At 38.3% G+C, this 25917-nt stretch overlaps 1 long non-coding RNA gene across 1 annotated transcript in view; it reads right to left on the bottom strand.

Moving 5' to 3' along the window:
* Positions 1 to 10278, bottom strand: part of LOC129737371 (uncharacterized) — a 317075-nt gene extending 306797 nt beyond the window's left edge. Inside the window, exon 1 of the long non-coding RNA XR_008735143.1 lies at positions 10168 to 10278. This is a non-coding gene — a long non-coding RNA (uncharacterized LOC129737371). The remainder of the gene's footprint in view (positions 1 to 10167) is intronic.
* Between the last annotated feature and the right edge of the window lie 15639 nt (positions 10279 to 25917).

Genomic DNA, 25917 nt, shown 5'->3' with positions numbered 1-25917 from the left:
TGATGTATCAGTCCATAGGGAAACATGACATTATTAAAGGCCAGACTCTCAACAGGCATCAAGGTTATAAAATACAATGGTACATAACAGGATCCCTGTCTCCCAGGATGTCTCATCTTGTACTTTGTGATACTGTTATGCCTCTGTGCTTCTTTAATCAGATCAGGTAGGATTTGTAGGCATTGTTCTAATTTGATTCATGTGCTGTCTGTATGTTAGGTGACAGTTTTGCCACTCAAGTGTCAGCGAGATTTTTTAGGACTCAAAATATCCTGGTGAAAATTTTCATTGGGAAGTTCCCAACAAAATCCATTAAGAGGACTCAGAAAACTTTACTTTTTTTTCCCCCTGAGTTTCTACCAACTGTAATATCCACCTCTGAAATCTCTGAAAATTTAAACAGAAATCAAATATTATCTGTCTTTAATTCTTCCCTTTTATGAAGGTCTTGGAGTTTACTGTAGAATTAGTTGTATTCTGGATTTGAAAGGCTTTAAAGAAGCCGCAAATATCTGACCTATTATACCTGCAATTGTGGAGTAAGGGTAGGATTTTAGTTTCAAACAATATGCAGTGTTTCACTGTCAAATTAAGAATATTGGTTGGAAAATCACACAAACTAGGATGCTATCAGCAAATCAGAAAAATGTTTAAATGGAGTACAGGTTTATATATGTAGTATGGAACTACACAGAAAATAATTTTATGTTTTTCAAAGTAGTCATGCTAGTTCCACACAAATTGCATATTCATACTAACATCTTGATCTCTGATAAAATCCAATCATTCTAAGTGTATGTTTGTTTAAAAAAGGTACTTCACAAACCACAAAGTATAATTCATGACAAGGCATCTTCAAAAGTATTTTGTGACAGTAGGACAAATTTGCTACCAATAAATTTCTGGCACCTGATGGAATTAAACTAGCAGTGAATTTAGCCCAATGTGCTTTGTTGTCTTTGGAGTGTAGTAGCTTTCTGTAACACAACCTCTTCTAACAGACCTTCAGAATGTCTTCCTGTACCACTCCAAAACGCATGGCCTAGTTAAATTTGGGTAGAGGCCACTGATAATCAAACAGACAAGGATCCAAATAAAGTTGCCTAATCTTTTACTACCATTTTTTTTCCCCTGCTTCTATGGGAAAAGCCCAGGAGCATCTGAAACAAATGAGCACCTGATCTAAAACAAGCCTCAATTAGTGCTGTGATACGTTGGCTGACATGTTCACAGAGAGATGATGAAGGTTAAGAAGTTTACAGTGGAGTTTCTGCCAGCTGCATTTTCCACCACTGAAAACTGGGGATTGTCCTCCAATACAATGGATATTTCTGTCTGTTTGTTTGTCCAGTACAGGTGGAGAGAAGACTCAAACTTCTTTTCTAAAACAGAAGGATAAATACCTCTACATGGTTTTCCCTCGAATGCCTATTTTCTTCACTTTTTAAAAAATTGTATGTACTTGAAAAGGAGATTTAAAGGCAATAAAATTCTTTCTGTAGTGTCAGATGCCCTTCATGATTCTCTTATCCCTTCAAAATTGTTATTTACCGTGAAACCTGAAAGCAACCAGCTACAGGAAAGTGTCATTCTACTTTAAAAGCCAAACACATTTCAAAAGTAAAACAAAACCCAAAGCATTTCCCTCTTGCAGGGTTTTTCCTAATGCATTCACACAAGTTTTTGCACCGTATTTTGAAAATCATATTTGATAATGCCAGAAAACAAAATCACATATAATTGTCATGAATAGAAGTTTTCAGCTTTAGGAAAGATTTTAGATAGTAACACAGTCAACATTACAAAAACTTTTAAAATGCTCCTCTTTCCTTCAGATATTAAAATAGGAGCTCATATAAGTCCATCACCTGCAAATGACTACTCACCTAAGTAAGAGATTTTGTAGAAACAGACTCATAATCTTGGTTCAGAAGGGTTTTGGCATATGTAAGTCTAGAATCTGGCCTATAGGAAGTGTTAAACTAATTTGTATTACAGAGAACTAGTGACACAGAAAATGAAAGCAGACTCAATATCTGTAAAAAGCAGTCTCATGAATATTCAAGCTTTTATTTTAAGTAATAGTATATATTATCCTGCTCAAAAAAGATATTCAACATTATCAGCGGGTAAGTAGCAGTGGGGCAGAGTGCCAAATTGTGATGTGAGGCAAGGCAGGAGGAAATTCTACTTACAAAGAGAAACGTGTATCTTTGGTTTGGGAACATACATTATGCAACAGTTTTCTAATTCTGCCTACATGTTAATGGCCTAAATGTTTAGATTTGCATCTGGAGCAGATGTTGGGCAGGACTTGCAAAGCCTCATTTTTGAAAGGTTTAAAAATCAGGAAATATCTTTCTTTCTACACACACATATCACACAGGAACATATGCACTCGAACATTGAAGGAAATTAGCTGGGAAGCAAATTCCTATTTTGTTAGTGTTGCTTATGTTTGCTCATATTTGCTTTTGAACTCAGAGAGAGATGCCATCATGGGTGGGGGTGAATATTGTCAGTACTGTTTTTTAACAAAAATATCCAAATTGCATCCCAGTTCCGTGAATGTCTGTCCTGTACTGGGCGAAGTGGGAAAGGAAGAAACAGTAGCTATACCCGTAAGTGGCTGATATCACAACTGCTCAAACTCTGATGGCTTTAGAGCGCACCTGTGTTGTGCAAGTAGTGACTCAGTCCTACACCTCCCAAACTCACCTCATAATTAAACAAGGGCTCAAACTCTGGGGTACTGCAGGACAAACTCCCATGCAATTCCTTTCAGCGGCACGAACAAGCCAGGGAAAGCCCTGGATAAGTCTAAATTCTCATCTCCCATAATTCCTTGTTAAGACCTCACACAATTAAAATACAGGTGGTTTCTGGGTGTCATTTAGTTGTGTGGGTTACAGATCGGGGAGTATGTTATGCTTGAACCTATTGCTTGGCCCATCTTCTTACAAATAATCTATAGTTGGTGATATGTGCCCAGAGAATGCTCTGACACCCTCACATCATCTTGGAAACCCTGTTACTCCACAGAGCTCATTCTACATCCATTTTCCGTGACTGAATCGTGCAAACAGTCCTTTCCCGCAATAGGTCTAAACCATTTATCTGTGGGAGTACAAGAGGCCACATTTCTCCTAGACCTGTTTTGCATCCATCATTCTGCAGTACAGTTTCCTCTTCTTTCCGTAACAAACATAGCTCAAAGTTTCCTTATTCAAGGCTCTGTGGAGTGGTTCCCTAGAACATTCTGGATGCTGTGACGGACTGACATAGAGGCACCCAGGATAATCAGCAATAGAGCCGAGTTACGGTATCTTTAATGATGAATTCCTGATCGCAGTTAATCTCCAGACTCATATGTCAGAGACCTGACAACAGCCCTAACTAATGTAGGAAAATTTTGTAGTGATATGAAACAAATACAATTACAGTCAGCTGTTCATGCCCCTTGAAAAGAGAAAGTGAAAACTAATAAAAAGCTGTATAGAATTCCACATCATCAGCTAGACCTTTCCAGAAAAGCCTCTTTGATTTTTTTCACTGCAGCTATTTATCAAATGTAACAGAAATAAACCACAAGGCAAACAAACTCCAAAACAAACAACTGGCACAGAAAGATTTTGCTAATCCCTTCAAGTTTTCAGAAGGAAAATAGAACTCCTAAGGACACTATGGCTTGGCACATTTCACGTAAAGCAAATAATTTCCCTTCAAATAGGTTTTCAAGTTATGAGATCTCTATCTATACAGCTTTTCTGTTTTTCTTTGGGAAGTGGGGGGAATTTTTTTTTTATTTTTGGATGAGATTTCACAGCCTTTAACCTTTCAACAATGCCTAAAAGTATTAAAATGTTGTTCAGCTCCCAAAGCCCAGGAATGAAAGAGAAAAAAACCACATTGTCAGAATTTCTTTGCTCTTTATTCACTACTTGAGGGAAGCAGGAAGACATTCCTGGATAAGAAAACAGTATAAACCACATTTGGCCCTTTTACTGCAGAAGTCATCACGACTGGCAGGGAATCCATCTGTTCAATGTAACACCAACATATTTGCCTTTCTGTCGGTTGATCACTAGAGATGTTATTTATTCATGCTTTCACAGTCCTCTGCATGTACAAAGTATTCATCTGTGTCTTTAGTAATTAATGTCACATTACCAAAGGGGAAAGCAGTTTCTCAGTAGAGGGCAACTAACTCCACCTTACACATTACACATTATTCCACAAACTTCACATAACGAAGACCTATCGGTGATGGTGATGCATTAAAAACAGGGAGTCTTGCCAAACAAGATGCCTGGCAGCCTTCTCTGCTTGGGTTGTCCCTGAGGTAAGTAATGCAGAGTAAATCTGAGATATTCCTATTTCCACAGAAGAAGTATAGTTCACTGATTGATTTTTGCTCTCTTGAACGATAGACACACAGTTCCAGATTCTAAGCTGGCAAGGTTATTTTGTTAGGAACGTGCTATATTTATCTCCATCTTCAGGTTCAAGAAAAAGTACCTGCTGTTGTAATATGGGAATAATGGGTATTTCTCTCTTAAATAGACCATGGTGCAAATATGCTGCGAGTATACACGTTTCACTGCATATGTTGAAAACTATTACGAGAATGGACAAACTATTGCAAAAGATGGTCAACTGCATGGGGTTTTCTTTCTGAAAGAAAGCACCAGTGCTTCCCCCAAGGAAACACTTCCTGAGCAGAAAGGCTTTTTAAAAGGGAATTTCCTCAACTAATGCACAAGAATATTGAGTGGAAATCAACTTTCCTGTGCCTTTACCCACCCTGGACCAGAACCACGGTGGATAATTTCCACGCATGCAGAACACAAGCACTATTAAAAACTTGTATAACTAAGTGTTCAATAGCTCTTGCTCTACAGGACATTGTCTCAGCATTTATAAATGAATACTGGCCAAATACAGCTGATGACTAGGAACAAGGCCCAAGTTCTGTAAGGCAGAGGAAGACATAGGATTCCTTAACCCAACTGTTCCCTTACAAATGAGACAAACCTCAGAAGAGTCATAGAGCTTTTGAGGTCTTAGATGCTTTGTTCAAAGTGCAAACTACTGAATAGGGCTCTTTCCACCAGTGACTTCACGATATACTCCAACGCTGGCTGGTTCAGAAAGAGTGTTGATTTCTAGGTGTGTTTTGTGAAGCCTCATCTCTTTTTCTCTGGCACCTGAGCACTCAAAAGGCATACAATATGCAGGCAAGATTTTAAGTCCAAGTGCTCTGCATCAAAACTTCACAGTTGCATTGATACTAACTTGCCTTTTGTTAAGTGCCCAAGCTGTGAGATCAGGCATGTATGACAGAGTTAGGTTTTTAACTTGCAGGGCATCTAAAACTTGAGGTAAAAATCTTGTTCTGTTTGTTTTTAAAGTAAAGATGAAAGAAGTATTGATACCATATAAAGGTAGGTATAAAACCCAGGATATTTTACAAGACTTCATACATCTCTTCCAGAGCAGAAAGACTCTGAGGATCAATAATCACTGTATCAAAAAGGCCATAAAACACTTGGCAGACACAGATGTTACCTTTAGATATTTCATTCAGTGACCTTAAGATATTATTCCTCTACTACCCAAAATGTCAAATACAAAACAAAGGTAGGGGAACCTAAGCAATAGAGATCTTCACTTGAGGCATGTTTATGTGCACCTTCCAGAAGCCAGGTAACAAGGTTGTCTATCCATATAGTTACTTAGGAGTATTTCTGGAATTAAATCTACCTGTCTTGCTTATTGCTTCCTCCTTAGTACATTTCCAGTAACAATTTGCTGAAAGCATGCAATACAGCTACATCAGTCACTACAAAGCTGTAATCACTTTAAAACTCGGTATCACCTTTGTGTTGGCCACAAAACCTGAACCTGATATCATCTTTTAAGTTGCCTAAAATGTATAGATGTTTAAAAATAGAACTAAAGACTTGGCATCAAAATTTGCTGCACCAAGTCTGAAACTTCTGTCACTAGCTACCTGAGAAACTAAGGACCACCAGTTTCCTGGAAAAGAAACCTGAACGTGATTTTGATAAGAATAACGAACCAAATTTAAAAAGAATTCAGAAATACTTCTGATATAATTCCACTGATTTCAGGAAGTTTATCTTAGCAGCTATTTTACTTCTTCAAGTTTATTTGAACCTGAAACTGAACAAAAGGCAAAATCCTGTAACCAGAGAACAGGCAGTCTGCATCTGCAAGCTTCAGGATTCCTTATCCTTTTCCTCAGCTGGGCAGGGAGCCTAAACATGTCAACATATAAAAAATAAGCAACCAACATGGCTCAACAGCTGTGCAAACTTTTTTCATAATGACTTGATTAAAGTTTTTTAAAAAAATAATTGATTAAAAATTATTCTGCCTTCTTTAAAAGTCCTTCTATTGCGCTGAGGTAGTGTAGATCCACTGAGGCCTGATCTACAGTTTAAAGTTTTTGTCAGCATAATTATTTAAGGCATATTAATAACCCTACAGAACTTATCCCTTACAGCCATAGCCAGCAAGACCACTTTCCTCAGTAAAACCAGTTTCATTTGAAAAACAAGGAATGCTCTTGTTAGTGTGAGGTAAGTTTCCATTAGACAAGTTTTCCAGTATTCCTTTAATCTAGAGCCTACCTTAGCTTAAAAAAAAAGAAAGAAATCCAGAATTACCAACTATTCTAAGCCTAGAACTGAAGACCTTTCCACAGTATTGTCACTCCCTTGGAGACGTACCTTAAAAATCCACACTTGCCTTTGAAAATTAATCTTACATTTTACAAACTGCTGCAGTTTTTCACTGCTTATGCCTATGAGCAACTTAAACCCCTTGTATATAGGGGCAGAAGTTATCCCTTAATTTCATTAGTCTAGAACTGACCAGTTTAAGATCAGCATTAGATATTTTACCACTTTGCTACTTTGGCATCTGCAAAATACTCTCTCAGCAAATAACGCTGCCTTCCAAACCATGTAAAGCTTCACCAGACCATGAACATAGCTATTTAACATCCCAGATTTCTTCCACACTCAACAACTTCTAAGATACAACCATACTTCACTTCTTTCTCATGGTTTCAATGTAACTGAATATGTAGAATACGCTGGAAAAATAGGATGAGATTTAACAAGCCTGCACTAATTCAACCAGATTAATATGTCCAGTTTGCCAGGATTGAAGTGGCTTTACAAAGAACAGAAAAGAATGTGTGTGCAGAGTCATTTCACCATGGACGCTCCTGGCACTGATTTTCTAGCTTAACCAACGTTCTCACAGCTCTCAGCTAGAAGTGGCAGCTACCAAAATGTTTGTAACTCTGAGAGCTGCTGATGCTCGGCCAGGAACTGGGGGTGCAATGGAATCCAGGAATCAGCACTTCGTCACAGAAAGAGGAACTAATCTTTCTCTTTCTTTCACACACCACATCTTGAAAGAGCACAGATCCACTTCTTGGCATAAATCAGGATGAAAGTGATGCACATGTGTTTCTCTGTCAAGGAAAGGGAAAATATCTTACAAGAGTCCAAGGCAGTAGGAGTCTGAGAAGGAATTTGTACCACTACCACTGTAATGTACTCTTGTTGGTAAGAAATTCCTCTCGTACCATCTTTGGTACATTACAGTACTAATACAGAAAGGTACGCAGGTCTCAGTGATTGCACCAAAACTACAAGAGCTCCAGGGGAAGAGGTGGGAATGTTTGCCACTATTTCTGGGCCACATGACCAAAACATGCAAAAGACACTGGGCAGTGTTAGCCCTCCAATAAATCTCTTGGTCGTGTACTAAGCCTGGTCAGATATCAGAGCTTTAACCCAAGATTGTTCTTTCTAAATCGTGTTTACATTATATTCTTCTGCAGAAAAGGACATTTCTCTCTGATTTTTTGGTGTTAGCTTGTCTTTCCTTTGTATGTGTACAGCTCAGATTATGATGGAGCCCTGCCCCCTTATGTTGCTCTGAGCTTTACTAAATTGATTACAATTAAAATAGACAGTTCTTTGACTCATCCTCTTTTCTTAAGTAGAGCTAATGCAGCTTAACTGTCCATAGAAAGAGTCTTTAAGTATCCAGTGCAAGAGAAGTCTCGTATTAAGCATTAGCAGTGGCATCACCGTGTATCACCATCATTGTTTAATGTGTTGTGCTGTTTGACAATATAGTACAAATGAGCAATTAAAAATACTCTTCTGTGTAAAAAAAAGCCCTAAGTTTTAACTCTCTCACTTGTATTTCAGATGTGCTGTCTCATTGAATGGCAGTTCAAACTACAGCAAGAAGCAATCCTTGGGTGTCCTTCTGTTTAAGAACGAACACAGTTGTATCTACTGAAAAATTAGGTTGTACACAGAGCAATTTAAAATTTCTTAACTCCTTTTCAATCTCAATTTTGTTTTTAAACATATTCAAACACATAAGGAGATGTGAAACATTAGAATGACTATATTAAGACATGACAAACCCTCATAGCCGAGCATGACATATTTCACAACTACATTCCAAGACATTAAAAAAAAACCCCAAAGCCTGAACATGCATAAATTAATTATTAAACCACAGGACTTTCAAAAATACCGGTCTTAATTATGAACAAGGGGTTTATTCTGTGTTGATGGAAAATTCATGGTCAAGGAAATAATTTCCAGCGTATGCAAATGAATAGAATTTGTATAACTTACTATATAAGAAACACTAAGATTGTAAAAGACAAACTGTTTACATAAGAAGCAGATGGATGCAAAGAACTGATTCATAGGATACCATGAGTGAAATAAACAGTAACCTTGCTTCATTGTGATTAGTCCTTACAGAACAGATTGATGAGTGTCTCACTAATTCTTGAAGGCACAACAATAAATGCCTGTGGGATTTACACAATGTACAAATTCACACTGCTACAAGTTTTTTAAAATATTCATTTGCTTGTCTCCATTTCTCCTCCAGTGACTCACAGAGCTTAGACTACAGCTATTTAAGCCCTGCATAGATATTCCTGAATATAAGCATGAAAGGCATGAATGAAACTGATGCTATGGGAAAAGGAGCATGTTTTGATTCTTAATGTTCCCAGATATGAATACTCAAGAATTACTGAAACATCACAGAAGAGTTATTCAAGCAAAATTAAGCAGCAGAATGTTTGTCAATACTTCCATAAGAAATGCACTGGCTTAACTACAATCTAATTTCTAGATGCAGATTTGGACCAGTGTTGGGAAAGATTTTCACTCCCAAGTAATTTCATTCTATATCTATTTCAGTATAGAAAGAAGTCTATTCGCTTTTAAAACTACACAAAAGTATGTCTTAAAAAAAATGTTTTGCAAGCACTACTTTAAGAAAAAGTATCTTTAATGAATAATTCTGCAGATACATAGGTGTTTAGTTTGACTGATACATAGTTGATACTGCCTTTGGTGGACAGAGGGATGTTAAGAATGCATCATAATAAGTGCCATAGCTAAACTTAGCTGGAGTCGTATCAATATGAGAGCGCAACTATAACAGCCATTACATCAGTAATACAGTACATGCTCATGTTGAAATGGAAGGAAACACTTTTTCCTATTTGTTGTACATGGAAGATTTGGGTCTGATGACATTTTATCTCAGCTGGAAATTGGCCAGGAGTATTAGGTAAACTATCCTGTGGCAGTAGAAATTACATTACAGCAATGTAAAGACTTTTTACTTATATTCCTAAGTTATTTGTCAAAGCGTGTTGACAGTAGCTTACCTCCTACGAGAAAATACTGTAGCACACCGAAATGCACCTGCAGTGTCCAGTGACTTGTAAGGACGCCAGCCTTCTTAGCTGTCACTACACTCTGTCATCTATTACTATGCAGCAGACATGCCACCCACTGTACACCTGGCATTGTGATTTAAGTCCCATGCATTGCATGACTATCATTTTCAAAAAGTGTTTCCATGTGGCAAAGAGTTCTGAGAAGCAAGAACAAGTCAGCCAGCAACTATTCCTCAGAACACTCAAATTTTATTATGGCAAGCCACAACAGCAGTCCAGAAGCCAAGAATACATAAAAGATTATTATACCATCTGGTATGTTTAGGAAGGTTTTTGTTCAAATCTAAAATCATACAACACCACCAACACCACCAATTAAAAAAAAAAAAATATCTTACCTTGTTCTTTTTTCCCTAACATAACCTTCTGGCTGAGCAACAAAATGCCCAGCAATAATATTCTTTCATGCTAACGGTTTAGACTTTATAACATTATAACTGACAAACAGTTCCTACTGAGAGAAGGGATTGTGACAGATGGCATGAGATATTGCAGTAATTTTGCTGACAAAGCAGTAAGCACGTGATAGAAGTTCAAAATATATTCAACATATATTCCAGTTGAGGAAGTTTTACAGGCATTAAAGTGGAAGCTTGATAGTAACGTTAATCAGAAAAGAGGGGAAGTTTTCTGCACCACTGAAAATAGAGATATGATTTTTTTGTTTCTGTTTTCTGGATGAAGGGTTAAAACTTTCATTTGGAGAACAAACAAACAAGTTATCTTCATACACTAGAACAGGATTAAAAGGCCTGGAGCCAAACTTTACAGCACTGAAAGAACAGGTTATTTAAGGTAGTGTAATAGCCAGACATTGTAGATTTGACACAGGCAAATACTTCATATAGTTCATCCATTTCAACCAGTACGAGAAGTCCACACAATTTTGCTGGAAAATCTGAATTCAGCTTCAAGAGACAAGTAAACGTATCACCAAATTTACCAACATTCTTTAAGTTAATTCTTTATGGATAATCAGATGGTCACAGATAAACACACTCATGTCACATCTTCATACCAAAGTGCTCTTGTCCGGCAAGTGGGAACTTAATCAAGGATGATTGCATCTGCTCCCAGTTCTTCTACAACCCTTTTGTGTGACCTTGGGAAAGCCATTTTGCCTCTCTGTTTATGATTTGTCGTTTACCCTCTCTACCCCCCTCTGTCAGTCTTGTCTGTTTAAAATAGGCAAGTTAGGGATCAAGCTGTAATGGAAGCAACCAAATCCTTGGAAGAAAGCTCTATGAATTACTGCAGAAACAGAAAATGATACAGCAAATGTTGCACATGCTAAGAGCTGCATTCAGTGGTATTTTACACAATACCAATCTAGAATCATAGAAATTTTGAGGTTGGAGAAGACCTTTAAGATCATCGAGTCCACCCTTTAACCCAGCACTGCCAAGCCCACCACTACAGGTGTGGTATGAGTGCCACATCTACACGTTTTTTAAATACCTCCAGTGATGGTGACTCAACCACTTACCTGGGCAGCCTGTTCCAATTTTTTATCTTAAGCAAAAGCTCCCACTGTAGCACTTCAGGGGGAAAAATACATGAACTTTTATAGAGACCACAAAGTAAGAAACTAGGCATCAGGACAAAAGAAAAGATTTTATTCCTGAATTGTTTAATTCTATTTTAATTTTTAAGGTTTTTCTTTAATAGATTTGAGGAGCAGGTTAAATCTCAAAAAACTTTTCCTTTCTTGTTCTCATAGAACTGAGGTGCACATTCTGCTTACCAACCATCTGGACTATACCTTTGTGCACTACCAGAGCTATAAGCAAATCTACTGTTTAAAAGAGAAACCCACTAAGCAACAGTAAAAGACACCTAACAGTGTCTTTAAAAAAAAAGGCATTAAAATACACCTACAAATATTTTAATCATGCGACCATCAATGATTATTCTTATAACCCTGTACATCAAGGTTAAGAAAGGCTGATTGTTCCTACATAAACTGGAAGAAATACCTATGTTCCTCCCCACTGGATTTCCAGAGCAATTTTTACTCTCTGTCCTTTTTGAAACGGTGCCCTTAATTGTTCCCACTATTTTTGTCAAAGACTAGAAGAACTGTAATCAGAATCCTTCACTGTCACTACCATCCCCTTACTGAAGTGTTCTGATTTCATGAGACATTTTGTTCCCTTCACAGAACCCTGTAGTGCTCAGTTATCCTTGGAAGAAACCACAGCTCTACCACTGAGTTGGATTTCCAACGTGGTTTTATTCCAGCTAAACCAACACAAAAATACAGTTTTGTCTATTGTTTCAGCTCCTTCTGCCTCCTATTGCAAGCGTTCGAGCATACAGAACCCATGGAAACAAGACTAGCTTTTTGCCCTCTTTGCCTCTTTGCTCAGGAAACAAAATTGCTCCAGCCTAAAGCACAGTTTATTTCAAATGCCAGCTCCTCCCAGCTCTCTCAAACCCATTAAGCCCTTTGCTAAACCATTTACCGGAACAAGCCAGAATGTTCCATCTCAAGAATGTAAGCTCTTGAAATAAATGTTACTGAAACAAGAATTTAATGTCTGGACTTCTGCAGATTGGAGGTTTACAATTTTAAGTTGTTGTAGGACTATAACTTTCATAGTAAATCAGGTGGGAAGACTGATGTGAAAAGACTTTTACGTAAATGGAAAATGTTAGCCGTTTACTTTGACCAAACAAAAGTTAGATCTGCTCTTGGTAGAATTTCACTTCAAGAGATGAAAAAGAAAACTGATTTCCTTGTCCATTCGTCACCCTCATTTCTGAGATTCTCTCATTCCCACCTCAAATATGGTGCAGTTGTAAATCTGTTACTCAGGATGTTCGAGACCTACAACCCATTCAGGTGTAGCCCCTAGAAGGTCAGCTGCCCATGAGCACTGGGGGCTGTCTTCAGAACAAGATGTTTCAGCTTTTCAGTATCTGGGAATACAGGAAAGCGCTAGCTGAAGCTGTAAATGAATACGAAACCAAACAGCCTTTTTACATGTTCAGATATCTTTTGCACTATATCCCCCATAGATTAAATCTATAGAAGAAACAAAAACCTAACAGCTTGTAATTCCACAGCAATGTGCATTATACTTACATGCAGGTAATCCAAAGAAGTATTTACCCCAGTCCTCCATGTTCCCCGCTGCTTCTTCATCTCTACCGACACCTACACTTCTTACACAATACAAATTTTCTTCTGATAAGGGTTATCTGAAGATATGCTTTTAAGAAACAGAGCTTTTAAAGGATGCAAAAATCCTTGGAGATGCAGATCACATAAATAAGAACAACAGAAATATTACTGAAATCAGCTGGGGAAAAAAAAAAAAGAGAAAATCCAATATAGAATAAAAGAAAATTATTTTCCTAGTTACAGCAGCGTAGCTGACAGCTGGATTTCAGAAACCTGATTGGTTAAGAATTATTAAAAAGATAATAAAATCAGTCAGTGCTAATGTTGATCACAACTAGTTGGCTGTTTTATAAATGATAGGCATATTCATCAAAATGCAAATAAAAAGGATATTTTTCAAAATTAATAAACATTAAAAAGAAGCAAGCAGCCAAAAAAACCCAGAGTCAATAGGATCATTAAGGAATGTGAATACACTAATAGTGACAGGTGGGGCTGATATTGCTAAAGGCCTGAATAAGTTACTTGCTTTAACATTCATGAAATAATTTGGAGGACATCCCTGAGACCAAAATACATTTTCACAGGGGAGGGCAACATGGTGAATGAAATATGAGACAGTGTTAGTATTCCAGAGCTCATAGAATAATTAAGACAATGAAAAGCTGACATCGCATCATCTTACAGTGAGAAGAACAACAGAACTCTTACTTTCTAATGGGAAAGATGATGCAACAGCAGAAACTAGCAGATGACAGTGCTGTACTTCAACATATCAGAAACAAAACGGCTGAGCTGCTGGCTGAAATAGTTCCCTGCTTCCTACCACGGAGGACAAGGACATTGCTTCTGCTATCTCTACTCTTTTGAGAAATACCGTAGACCTCCCTTAACTTTCAATAAATCAGCTTAATAACTAAAACCAATATTCTAATGACTGTTTGCTGACAGGCACACGGCAGGGTTAAGCCGTCCTCCCTGCAGGCCACCGGCAGCCCCAGGGACGTTATCAGGGTGACACCACAACCAGCTGGCAGGACCCGATCAGGGTCACAAGAGGCCTTTAGCAGAGCTCTTCAGCCAGTTTGGGTTCGGAAACCCAAAAAACCACACGGTAAGAGGCCACATGCTTGCCAAAACCCAGAAATAGAAATTAAAGGAATAATGGGTTTACTGTCAGTATGGCTAAAGCATAGCAGTAACACCTCAAGATTCTGTGCAGCGCTGTTTTCTAAAGCAATGTGACAGAAAACATGCAAATTTTGTAATATTTGGCCAGCTTGTTCAAAAAAAAAAAAAAAAAAACCAAACCCAAACTGATCCACCGGAATAGACTTGGTAAGCAGCACCTAAAGGCGTGGGTTTGTGGTTTCATTCGGTAGGTTTGGCCACGTCCTACACGGGAAAAGTTTCTGGGCCCGTTCCTGAGGCGCAGGAGGGGCCGCGCTGCGCTGAGGTGAGCCTGACCAGCTCCATGGTGGCCATGGCTAGTGCGTCTAGTTCTGCTGCCAGGCTGCAAGCACGCCAACACCAACATAGATTTATACACCTTATCTCCTGGATAAAGGAAATATTCAGTCAAGTATAGCTACTTTGTCATAACTACAAGATGAATTTTAGGGAAATGTTAGATTTACTATCAAAGAAGAAAATTACTCTTGTTTTTGTGAATAAGTAAGATCATCCAAGAGGCATCATTCACCTGCCAGTATGGTGAATCACAGTGTTGAGTTGGATTTGCTTGAATGCCACAGACCTTTTTTTTTTTTTTAATAAAATGAAAGCTTTCCATGCACATTTCAGCATGAAAGCCATATAACTCCCTATTCTTTGTACTGATTGCAGCATAAAAGAAACATCTGCTAGAGCACAAATACTGCAGAATAATCTTCTTTGGGTTAACATTTGGTATTGCCATTATGAATATTTTTTTCTAACCAGATAGCTATAATAGTTCTAAATAATGTAATGTACTATGATTAAATGAAGGAGAAAATTAAGCTAAGACCATACAGACCACAAGGCTTCTGCAGCATCCATTCCCTGTTGTAGGTGCAGAATGAGGGATTTGTTAAAGATGGCAAGAAACTGAAACTTTCCACAGAATCTTGGAATATCAGAAAGATCAGATATGCCTTCATGTGCAGTAGATGTAGCTTTTCGGTATGCAACAGTAAGCTACTTTGCATTGCATAGTATGCAGATGAGATACCTAAATGAATTATCATTTCGGGCAGTGTCTATCAGGGGTTTTCCAAGATGCTCACTTCTAGTGAGCAAAGAGCAGCATCACATAGAACAAAGAAGGCACGGCTGGTTCAGGTCGGCTGTTACTAGTAAGTCCTTTCCCAAACAGAGGATACTTTAGGTCATCGGGCCATAGGTACGTGGCTCATTTCAGCTGGCTCCTTATGCAAAGCTACCCTACACAACTAACACACAAGAAAAACATCTGCATTCATCATGCCCTCCCATATTTTGTAAGAACCATTCACGCTACGGCGACTGTCCCATTTGCCTGCCCAAAATTACCGCTGTTCTGGTGGAAAGCCCCTAGCAGCTTTGCAAAGTCAGTTGTGAAGCTCTTTCTCTTTTGAACTGGCGATTTTCACTAGCTAAGCATTTTCCAAGGAAGAAGGTTCAATGTAAATCTGCAATGAGTCACTCACGTTCATTCTTTTCCACCACTTGAACTCGCTCTACACTTTACTAGGTATTTTCCTCTGTGAAAGTACCATTTCAGTTAATGACATGTACTGGGTGCAGCGTGCTGGTATGGCTTTCTTTTCTGTGCCAGAATTCAAAAGACTTAATTGCATCTTGAGATATGAAACTACCTACTTTTATAGGTGACTGTACTTATGTCCACCCACTTTTCCTGATGTTTTCACCTTGATTTATTGCATGTTTCTTTAAAAAAAAAAAAAAAAAAAAAAAAAGATAGGTGTTGCAGGAGGGAAGGAGCACAAATACAGTATTAGTGCTTATGGCATTACCTCTACAGACTTCCACCCAAAAACGAGTGAGGTACCTTGGAGGCCTGGGAGGTGTTAGCAGAGCACTCGCACAGCTGATTTACACAAGTGCAACACCAGGTTGGAATTGTTTGCACAGATGTTACACCCTCATGTTTCCCATCTGAAGCAAAATGCAACAAAATAGAAAGCCTCTCCCATAGCGGGCTAACGAATTTAAACCAGCCTCCTCTGCCAGTTGCTATAGTAACCAGCTGCAGTAAGTGCTTTGCAGAAATTTCAGGCACAAACTCTATGAATTGTTTGCGTAATTGTCCTGGGTTTATATGCAGAGAGATCTTTGCATTACTAAAAAGAAGTCACTGTATCACAGGAGAGATGTGTGCTTTACTGGCTGTGTTAGCAGAACAGATGTAATACAGGACTGTAGAATAAATAAAGCAGACACTGAATTTTCACTATGAATTTTTAACAGTTATAGCACATCATTACTCTGTGATATATCTGTTCTGGGACATGAAACGGAGCATTCTGTCTTCAGGGCCGTCAGTGAAGCATCTCTGTCAGCATAAAATTCACTTCTAAAACATCTAGATTTTGTTTCTCTTATACAGTAAATATTCTCCAAAATTGCAAATATTTTTATATATAATCATAGAGTTTAGAGAAAATAAAAGCCCTGTTAGAGGGACATCTATAACCTCAAGTGAAACCTTCCGAATGTCCTCAGAATATATAACATTCAGTCAGATACTGCTGTTGTGTTTGAGGAGAGAATTTGACATCTAAAGTCCCTGATGGATACTTTGTTTCCTCTTTAAAAAAGTTGGATTGCTTGTGAAAAGGAATATACTCAAAAGATGCAGACCCTCCTGCTTACATCTCAGAATATGCAAAACAGGAAAGTTATAGCTATTGCCCTGCACCTGAAATGTAGTGTTAGCCTCTTTTCAGCATTGTAAGACGAGATGTAAAACAAAGCATTTTACAAAATAAAACATCTAATGAGAGCCTTAATTACAAAAAAGCATAGCATTTCACCACTTTAGACCCAAAATGTGATTACTACAGCTCAAGATACTATGTTCTTATGGATTTGAAGACATTTAAGCAAGACAAGTTATGACTTTAGTCTGCCAATTCTAAGTACCTTACTAACTCAACTAAAAATACAGTCTTATAAAAGAAACTAATGTATAGCACAAAAAGGGTAAAAACATGCAGAGCATTCTGGTAAGATATGTCAGAATAGTTCTGTGTTCATTTTTTCCTACTTTTGGCAGAAGCACATCAGAATAAAATTTAGAACAAAGAATTATTCATGCCAGCTAAGCTTTATTTTTAACTCTTGACAGAATTTGGCATTACGGTAGTGGATTTAGTATAAATTTAGACCAAACCCCCTTCAAACGCTTTGCTTTTGAGACTGTTCACCCTGCTATTTGAATTCTCTGCACATATGGTGGCATAACTTTGTTCCCATGGCTTTTCTTCCACTAGTCTATTTTTTTTATTATTTTTTTTTCCACTTACTAACGTACTTCTCAGGTTAGAAGCATACTGACTGTTAATGATGTCAGCATCTATCATTTTATTACTTGTATTTCTTTTAAAGAAATTAGACTACTGCACAGGTCAAAAGGTTGGCTGATGCTTTGGTTAGCAAGAACGTGAACCCTTTACAATCCACTAAGCTGACTCAGAAAGTGTGTTCTCCGTTTCATTAATCAAATCATACCCAGCTTCCATTGATAACCACATTGATGGAGTATGTTCATATTTAAGCAAGCAAATCAGCCTGTTTTCAGCTGGTTTATTTTCCCTAATTTATATCACTAAGACATTCAACATTGCCAGAAAAAAAGAAAAGAAAATCTGATTTCTACCATATCTCATTGCATTTGTACCTCCTAAAATACTTCTAGAAGCTTTTTGCCTGCATTTGTGTTAAAAGACCTGGGGATGTTTCTTCTCCTTTAGTTATTTGATTAGTTAGTTTCTACTCTGAATAAGCATTTACATGTTCATCTGACTGACTGTATCAGAAAAAAAATTATTAGAATGTAACCCACAGGCTATATGAGCTTAAATTTGCACAGCTCTACCTTTTTTCGGGGAAAAAGCTAAAGTACTGGGGGCAGGGAATACAGATAATTTTTAAATCATGTAAGCATACAGTAATACACTACTAGCCAAATGTCATGGAGGGAAAATAAAGGAAACAGATGTTAGTGAAAAAATTCATTTAGTGTGTTTCCAGTGGGTTTATTTTTGTTTACTGGAACAGGATGAAAAATTAATTGCAAAATATTTTTCATTAAACCTTTCTTGTCCCCCCCTTTCTTAAACCCATACAAATTGGAAACACTTAACACAAACAATATGATATTCTCACAAAACAGAGTAATGTTTTGTGAAAACTTTGTTGGTTTTGCAGGGCAGGGGTAGCATGCCTGGCAGTGCCATTCGCCGTGCGTCTGGCTGGCTGGCAGTGGGAGATCAGTGTATTGCAGTTTCTCACAAGCAACTTAAATGCTTCAGGTGCCCCCTCCATCATTAGCACCAGATACTGCAGAAAACTCATCTCTGATGGTGCAGGAGTGAGACAAGTCTTCACTGCATGCTCCCAAACACAGCAAATACGAGCAACTGCGAGGCGGTGAGTGGTCACTCCTATGAGCCACCCCGTATCATGAAGTGCAACAATCAATAGTGCTTCTTGTTTAAAACCAGAGCTTCATGCCTTACAACAAAAGAAAAGCTTTTCAAGTACACATTCCGTCGCCAGTTCCCTACCTGCCTCTCTTCCTCCTTCTTACCTTGTCTGTGGCTGTTCCTATTGCCCTGCTGTTGTGGTACTTTGAAATGATGAGCCAGAAATGGATCTGACTTACTTGTGGAGGAAGAAATGGAAGCTGTGAAGACAAAGACTAAACTACTTTAAAAAAAAAAAAAAAAAAAAAAGAGAGAGAGAAAAAAGAATCAGCAGCATTTGCCCTACTTGCAGGATTGTTAATGTATAGCAGGTAGGGAGGAAATACTGACAAACGCTAGTATATCTCTGGTCCACAACACCTTTCCAAGGAAAACAGCTTGGCACAAGGTTTTCAAATCAAGTAGTCGTTATTCATGAATCATTGCAATCAATGTCGTGTTTCTGATCACTTGGCACCATCTTCCACTCAGTGAACTGGTACACCCTTAGAACTGGCTATAAGGGTTGAAGATCACATTATTTTAACACATGCAAGAAATGCTTTTTTTTTTCTTCTGATTTTTGCATAGGTTTTTCCTGTCCAAAAAAGAAAAAAAAAAATTTCCTTCTGTTCCATTATTTTCCTTTTACACTGCAACTAATATAGGTGAAAATATCTTATCATCCCTTCCTAGTGTTTCTGCTGAATATTTACTGCAAGATCCTTCAGTGTACTGTGTTTAAAGTCCGTCCTTTTGTTCCTCATTTTCCTTGTTAAGTGAGATTTGATCCGGTTGTGTTCTAAACTGAGGAATCTGACAAATCTTTACTATGGATTTCTTGTAATTTAAACTTTACCTTTAAAGCATTTTTTAGTTACTATTTCTAACCTTTAAAGTCTTCTTCCTTTTCAGTTTTTAAAATTTGTTCCTTTCTACCTCTTTGCTAATTCTAGTTTAAAGTCTGAGGGTTTTTATCTGTATGGCACTGAGTGAGTTTTCCCCCCTTTTATTTGTAAAGTTGCTATAAAAATAAAATAGTAAGTCATTCTGTATTTCAGATGTAACTTCTAAAACATCTTACTGGCTTCATCTGAAACCTGTGCTCCTAAATAATTCAGGCACTTAACTCTAACGCAATCCCATTTAAATAAAGCAACATGTTAAAAAGGCGACTGCTGTTTCTGATAACGCCCAATAGCAAACGCATAGAGAAAAACAGGATCAGCAATTTTGTACAAAGTTTTGTAGAAACAGTGTTACTACAGTTGCAAAACTAAGAAAGTATGTTTCCTTGTTATAAAATACAGCTTAAATTAAGCTGGCTATCCAACCTATAATGGAAGTACATTCTAAGAAGAATCCACACATCACATGAAACATAATACAAGGTGGATTCTGCAAATGCTTTCCACATTAGGTATTTCTGGAATTAGGTTGGGAAGAGAAATGGTGAATTTCACCACAACAAAGGGCGCTTATACATATTATTGGTCTCATCAAGGTTCCTATCACAGCATTTTATGTACTGTAATATACATTTGTCAGAGTAGAAGATAATTTTCTCTATGCCTTTACTATAATTTCCCCATAACATTAGTCTCAGACAATTTTTCCCACTAATAAAGCAATACAGACAAAGAAAATTCTATACAGCTCTAAAAATAATTATTGGTGTTCAAATTACTCTCAGTCAGTAAAGGAAGATAAACATAGATGATGTTTAAATTGAAAACAGGAAAGTAACATTCTCAAACAGTAGGAATGATCAAAGTTACCTTGCATTGAAATACTGAAATTGATTTGTCATTAGGCATAAAAATTCAAGTACTTCATATACCTAATAGGAAAAAAAAAAAATCAATGTTCTTGAGGGGGAGGGGAGGTTGGCAAATTCTTTATTGATTTGAAAGAAATTCTAATTTAAAAAGTCAAAGAGATTAATTTACTGTATCACTTAACTACTACTCAGCAAACAGCACAAGTAAGCCTGGTGTACATGGCCAAAGAAACACAATGAAAAGTATCTTAACTCAATGTCTGTGCATAAGTGGATACACTGAAATAACAACCTAAATCTGGTTAAGTCAGCTGGTCTCTCTGAACTTAATTTCTCTAATTAAAAACATCAAGCATCTACCCACCATAAGGCAATTACAGGCTTGCTTCTTCATATCCAAAATAAAATGCAAAACTTCACAACTGAAAAACAAACTATTACTACAGAATACAATACCAAAAATAAGAACATGATTGTCTATGAACCCCACCCACCCAGAAATGGAAATGGAATATAAGACACATATTGGAAGAGCATACATTTGAGGCCGTCGTGTGTTTTACAGTACATTTCCACTTAATCAGGTAGAACAAGGGAAGGACTTTAAAGACCAAAAACACAGTGAGCGGCAAGTAAGACAAGTGCTTTCACACCTCCTGTCATCCCATTTTAAGGCCAAAAGGTTCTTGCTTTTTATCCCTATATTTCAAACAAGTCTGAAAAAGAAGACATCCTGATATGCTTAAGGGGAAAAAAGGAGAAAGACGAAAGACAATAACAGTCGGGAGTTCTGTCTGCCCTCGCCGTCCAATACCGACACCCAGAACCAGGGAAAGGATAGCACACTCTCCTAGGCTGCTTCGTAATTCAAGACATAGTCTGGCAATACCTTATTCTTTTTCTGCATGTTCTATCTCACTTTTTGTGTCTTTTATCACCATGAGCATGAGGCAGACTTCTTTGAACTCAAAAAAGAGTAACATGAAACAAAAGCTATAGATGTGAAGTAGTCTTGAAACCCAGCAATGCATGAACATGTGTTCGTAAACAAGTATCAAGACCTATGAACAACATTAAAAGCATAATCAAAAAGACTTGCACAACCACTGGTACAGCCCCTCAGAGAGCTTAAACAAAAAGCAAGTTATATGTCACCATCATATGCTTAAATAAGTCATCCACATTTTCACATTACCTTCCTTTGTCTATAAATACAAATTTAAGCGAAGCATGAGGGTGAATTATGCCCCCCATACAGAATATCCCCGGTATAAACAGTAGCAAACGTTAATTGCAGGTGGGCTCAAACTTAAATAATGTGTTTGACACCTCCGGAAGAGAAAACAGAACCTGACTCTCGTTTTAGAAAGTATTTCTAGATGGACTTGTCTCAAAATCACCAAGTCCAAAAAACCAGCAGCTTTTAGACAGAGGAACGTTAACTACAGGAAAAGTGGAGATGCTAGCGCTGCAACATCTTGCCGCACACACAGGGGAAAAAAGAATAAAAATAAAGTGTATCAAGCTTCCTTTTTATGCAAGTGCGTTGTGCTTTCAACTAGTACTGTCTGCATTTATATAATCTGCTCCCAGGCCCTAATGACAATAAGAATTACTGTCTGCTACTACTATAAAGTGTAGCCACGAGGATAAACTGAAAGACATCTTTGAACAGATGAATAAGGCGACACGGCTACAACACAGCATCATGGATTAAAAACGAGAAGTTTTTGCAGGCTGCAAACAGTGTCTTAACAGACAGCTTGACGTGCGGTTATGCACAAATCTACACTGCCAGAGACACAGGTAGGAGTTAAATATTCAGGCACTGGAAACACCTTTTGAGAGTCACGAAACACTATTGATAGTTTAAAAACCATTGTGAAACCATTATGATATTCCAGTCACGATGTTGTTTCTGTTCCAGAATTTAAAATAAAAAAGGAGGTTGGAAAGCCTTAGAAGCATTAGACCACTTGATCTCTGAGCAAAGGTGCACGGCCAGCCAAGCACGAACCTTAACCTGCAGCATTTCCCTCCCAAACCGCAGCAGGTACATCAGTGAGTAGCGCATCCCTTAAAGACAGCTGCGCAGGGTGGCTTTGTGAGGACTAAGAATGTGCTAATATGCTAAATACCTGTGACAAACACGCTTCACACTATTAAACAAGCACACCAAACCTGGAGAAACGCGTTTGAATAAAAGGGCATGTTTTAAAACAAGCTTTTGAAGATCTGAAAGACTCTTTGAGGACTCTCAAGTAAAGTGGTACTTCTGTGTATTACTGCTTCCAAGTTTTAATTTTCTGCTGAGAGATTACGGTGTTGCTCAAGTGGGTTAAGACCACCCAATCATTTACCAAAAATTACACAAGTGCATCATACAGCGTGAGTGATTCAAACAGCAGTCTGCAGACCACGAAACATGCAGGTGGACCTACACAAAGCGGTAGTCAATCACTGGAGTCAGTCAAGGTCAACTAGAAACAAGCAAGATGAAGAAGCTGAAATTAGTCTGAACACTTTGCTAACGTTTCTCCCTCGAGCCAGCTGGCAAAATTCCTTTGCACTGGAAAAAAATCTTCTCTGACACACAACAACATGCTGCTGCTGGCAAGCTTGCTGCAATGTAGTACCTAATTATGACTTTGACAACATACAGACATCATATTAACTGATCTCAAATATTGGAGGACAGAGGCTTGACTTATTTCACCCCTCCTTCATTTGAAAGTAAGAAACAGGCACCTTACAGCACTGATTGCTCCTCTAATTGAACTGTGGTAGTTATGCAGGAACTTTTTTCTTTGCTCCAAAAGTTAATCTTGGTGAGCTGAGTTTTATCATCTTTGTTGTCCCCACTTTTTTCTCCCCCACCACTTTTTTTTTTTTTTTCCTTTTTCCTCCCCTAGGAAGACGATATGAGGTCTGGAGCCATGCTTTACTCTCTCTTCTCTGGTGAAAACAGTATGAAAGGAACCTTAAAGACTTTAACATAAATTCCAGAAATTATCTTTTAGATCCTAACTTTCTTTTATGAAAAGCATTTCCAGATTACTTGCAAATCAAGTACTCAGGTAAAGCATACATGATTGAATACATTCTAACTAGGGTATATGTGAAATAATGGCAATTTAAGTGTGAAATTCCAAAGGAACAGCTTGGGGGGTGGGGGATGTCTGTTCCTGCATAGACCCCCTGCCCCCCAGGGTGGGTGAGGGACCAGGAGCTGAGGAGATGACATCCAAAAGCACAGAAGGAGACAGACCTCAGATCAGCCATCGGCACTAGGAGCAAACCACTCACCTTAGATTTCCTTTCCAGTTTTACTTACCTTTCAATTGGACATTTCCCATGACCAGCAATTGCCAAACCCCTTAGGCTGCTCACTCCAAGGTTAAAATTTCAGTCTCTTGCTTAAGCTTTCTATTCTATATAAATAATAAGTTATTGGAACAGAGCTGAGTGTGAGTTTCACACATTTCAGATGAACGTACCCACCACTGTTTGGACCATTTTGGAAGCAGCCTCTTTTTAATTTTACACTTCTGGTTTACTAAAACAGGCTTGTGATTTAATCACCACATTATCCACAGGAAAACGTGACTGCTGCAAGGCGTAGATAAAACCGAACAAAAAAGAAATCCTCTTGTGAAGATGAAGGCAATAGGGAAAGATTGTTTAAAAAAAAAAAAAAAAAAAAAAAGGGGGTTATCTTTGTACCACTCCAAGTGTATAAAACTCCCAGTATTCTTCAGACCAGGACTATCGTGTTCTGTACAACAGCTGGCTGGGTAATTCCTGATACTTTTGAAACCAGCCCGAACAGCGAGGAGTAAGGCAGCGTGGTTATCTGCAGCAGATGTCGAGCTTATCTGAAGCTCTGCAGCTCCACTCTTTATCTGAAGTGCTGCAAGGGGCAGGCCGATTGATTACAGGGCAAGGCGGCCCGTATTTCAGACAGGCTTTGCTCCCCCCACCCACGCTGCGGGGTCCCCTCCGGCTGTAAGTCTCCCCAAGCTCCAGGGCCAGCACTGCCACCGCTACAGCAGTGGGTGGCTGTCCCATGAGGGAGGAAGGCTTTAAAGCACAGCACCGCTGAAGAACAGCGATGTCATTTTCTTTCTTGTTAGAAGGTGGCTTAGCAAACAAGCGAACCGCTGCACAAGGCTGCTGCTTGCCATGCCTCCTGCTCCGGCCGTGAAAGGCAGAGCTAAACCCATCCTAAACCCACCGCTGGGCTCCTCTGTAGCACGCAGCAGCCCTGCGCCATGTGCTGCAGCAATCCGTTCCCATTTGGCAGGTGCAGCAGTGGGGCACGGAGCCGTTGTATGCCATTCCCAGAGAAAAATCATGGGAAAGTCTAGTACTACAGCAAAGAAAATTTCCAGTTGCTCTACTGCTTCTGAGGTATTCTAGGCCTTTCCCCTCCACTGCTGCAAATTCAGAGCTCACAGTCTGGCACATCTTCCCTTACACCAATAAAGTTCATCCCAGTGTAGAATAATTTATACCACAGCAGCTCTTTAGTTTACCATAGGTAATAAATGTTTTGTGGGAAATAAAAAAAAAAAAAAAAAAAAGAAAGAAAGAAAAAAGGTGGGTAGTGAGCTAAAAGTGATGACAAAGCTTGCGGCACTTTAGCTTTACTTCCCATGGTGGGTTTTTTTCATAAAAATATAGTATTTTGGAATATTGTTTAAAACTTGAGGTAATATATAGCCAATTATTAATTTCACTTTGTCTAATTAATCATTTATTAAGTTTTAAACTAGAAGTTCCAACTCAACTGATTTGCCTCAAAAGCCGTTTCATATACTCTAGGGCTCACAGCTACAGTTGTAAAATCTTTTGCTTGGAATGTATAATTTTTATTAAATTATGAAGATGAAGACATGTAAATATCCATGCTTAATAAATAAGACTAGATAAAGACATGTAAATATCCATGCTTAATTACCAGAATCTGTGCTGTCTAGGAACCCTTTGGAAAAAAGTTAATTCCAAAACCAGGAATATAGATTAATACGGTTTGTCATGTATTACTATCCAGGGTTCAGGTATGATAAAGTGGCCCAAGACATGCTGCATGCAGCTTATTCCTCCTGGAAATATTTGTATGGCAGTAATTTATCTACTCAGTGAAGACATGAAGGCGCAGGGAAAATGTTAAAGAAAGCTTGAGGCTGCCAAAAATTTGAGAAAGGAAGAAATAGTGGAACAGCCATACAAACAATAAAACGGAACCAGGACCAACTAGCGAAGCCATGGGGTAAACTTAACGGCACATTTAATAAGCATAAAATGTAGTAAGTCCAAGAACAGGCTAGACACATAGGATGGGGAAACCTCATCCTAGGAGAAAGTTATTTTGCAGCTGCTTAAACATTTCTTGAAACTAAATGTTTTCACCAGCTTTTCTGACAGCTACATAAGAAATCATTCTGGATTTAGTTTCGTAGTCAGGAGGCAGGGAACGACCACAGAGGTTAGGGTAGAGCCGTAGTCATTG

Source organism: Falco cherrug, chromosome 14, assembly GCF_023634085.1.
Source record: "Falco cherrug isolate bFalChe1 chromosome 14, bFalChe1.pri, whole genome shotgun sequence".
NCBI lineage: Eukaryota > Metazoa > Chordata > Aves > Falconiformes > Falconidae > Falco > Falco cherrug.
Note: the sequence above shows the minus strand (reverse complement) of the source record. Positions and strands in the feature narration are given on the sequence as shown.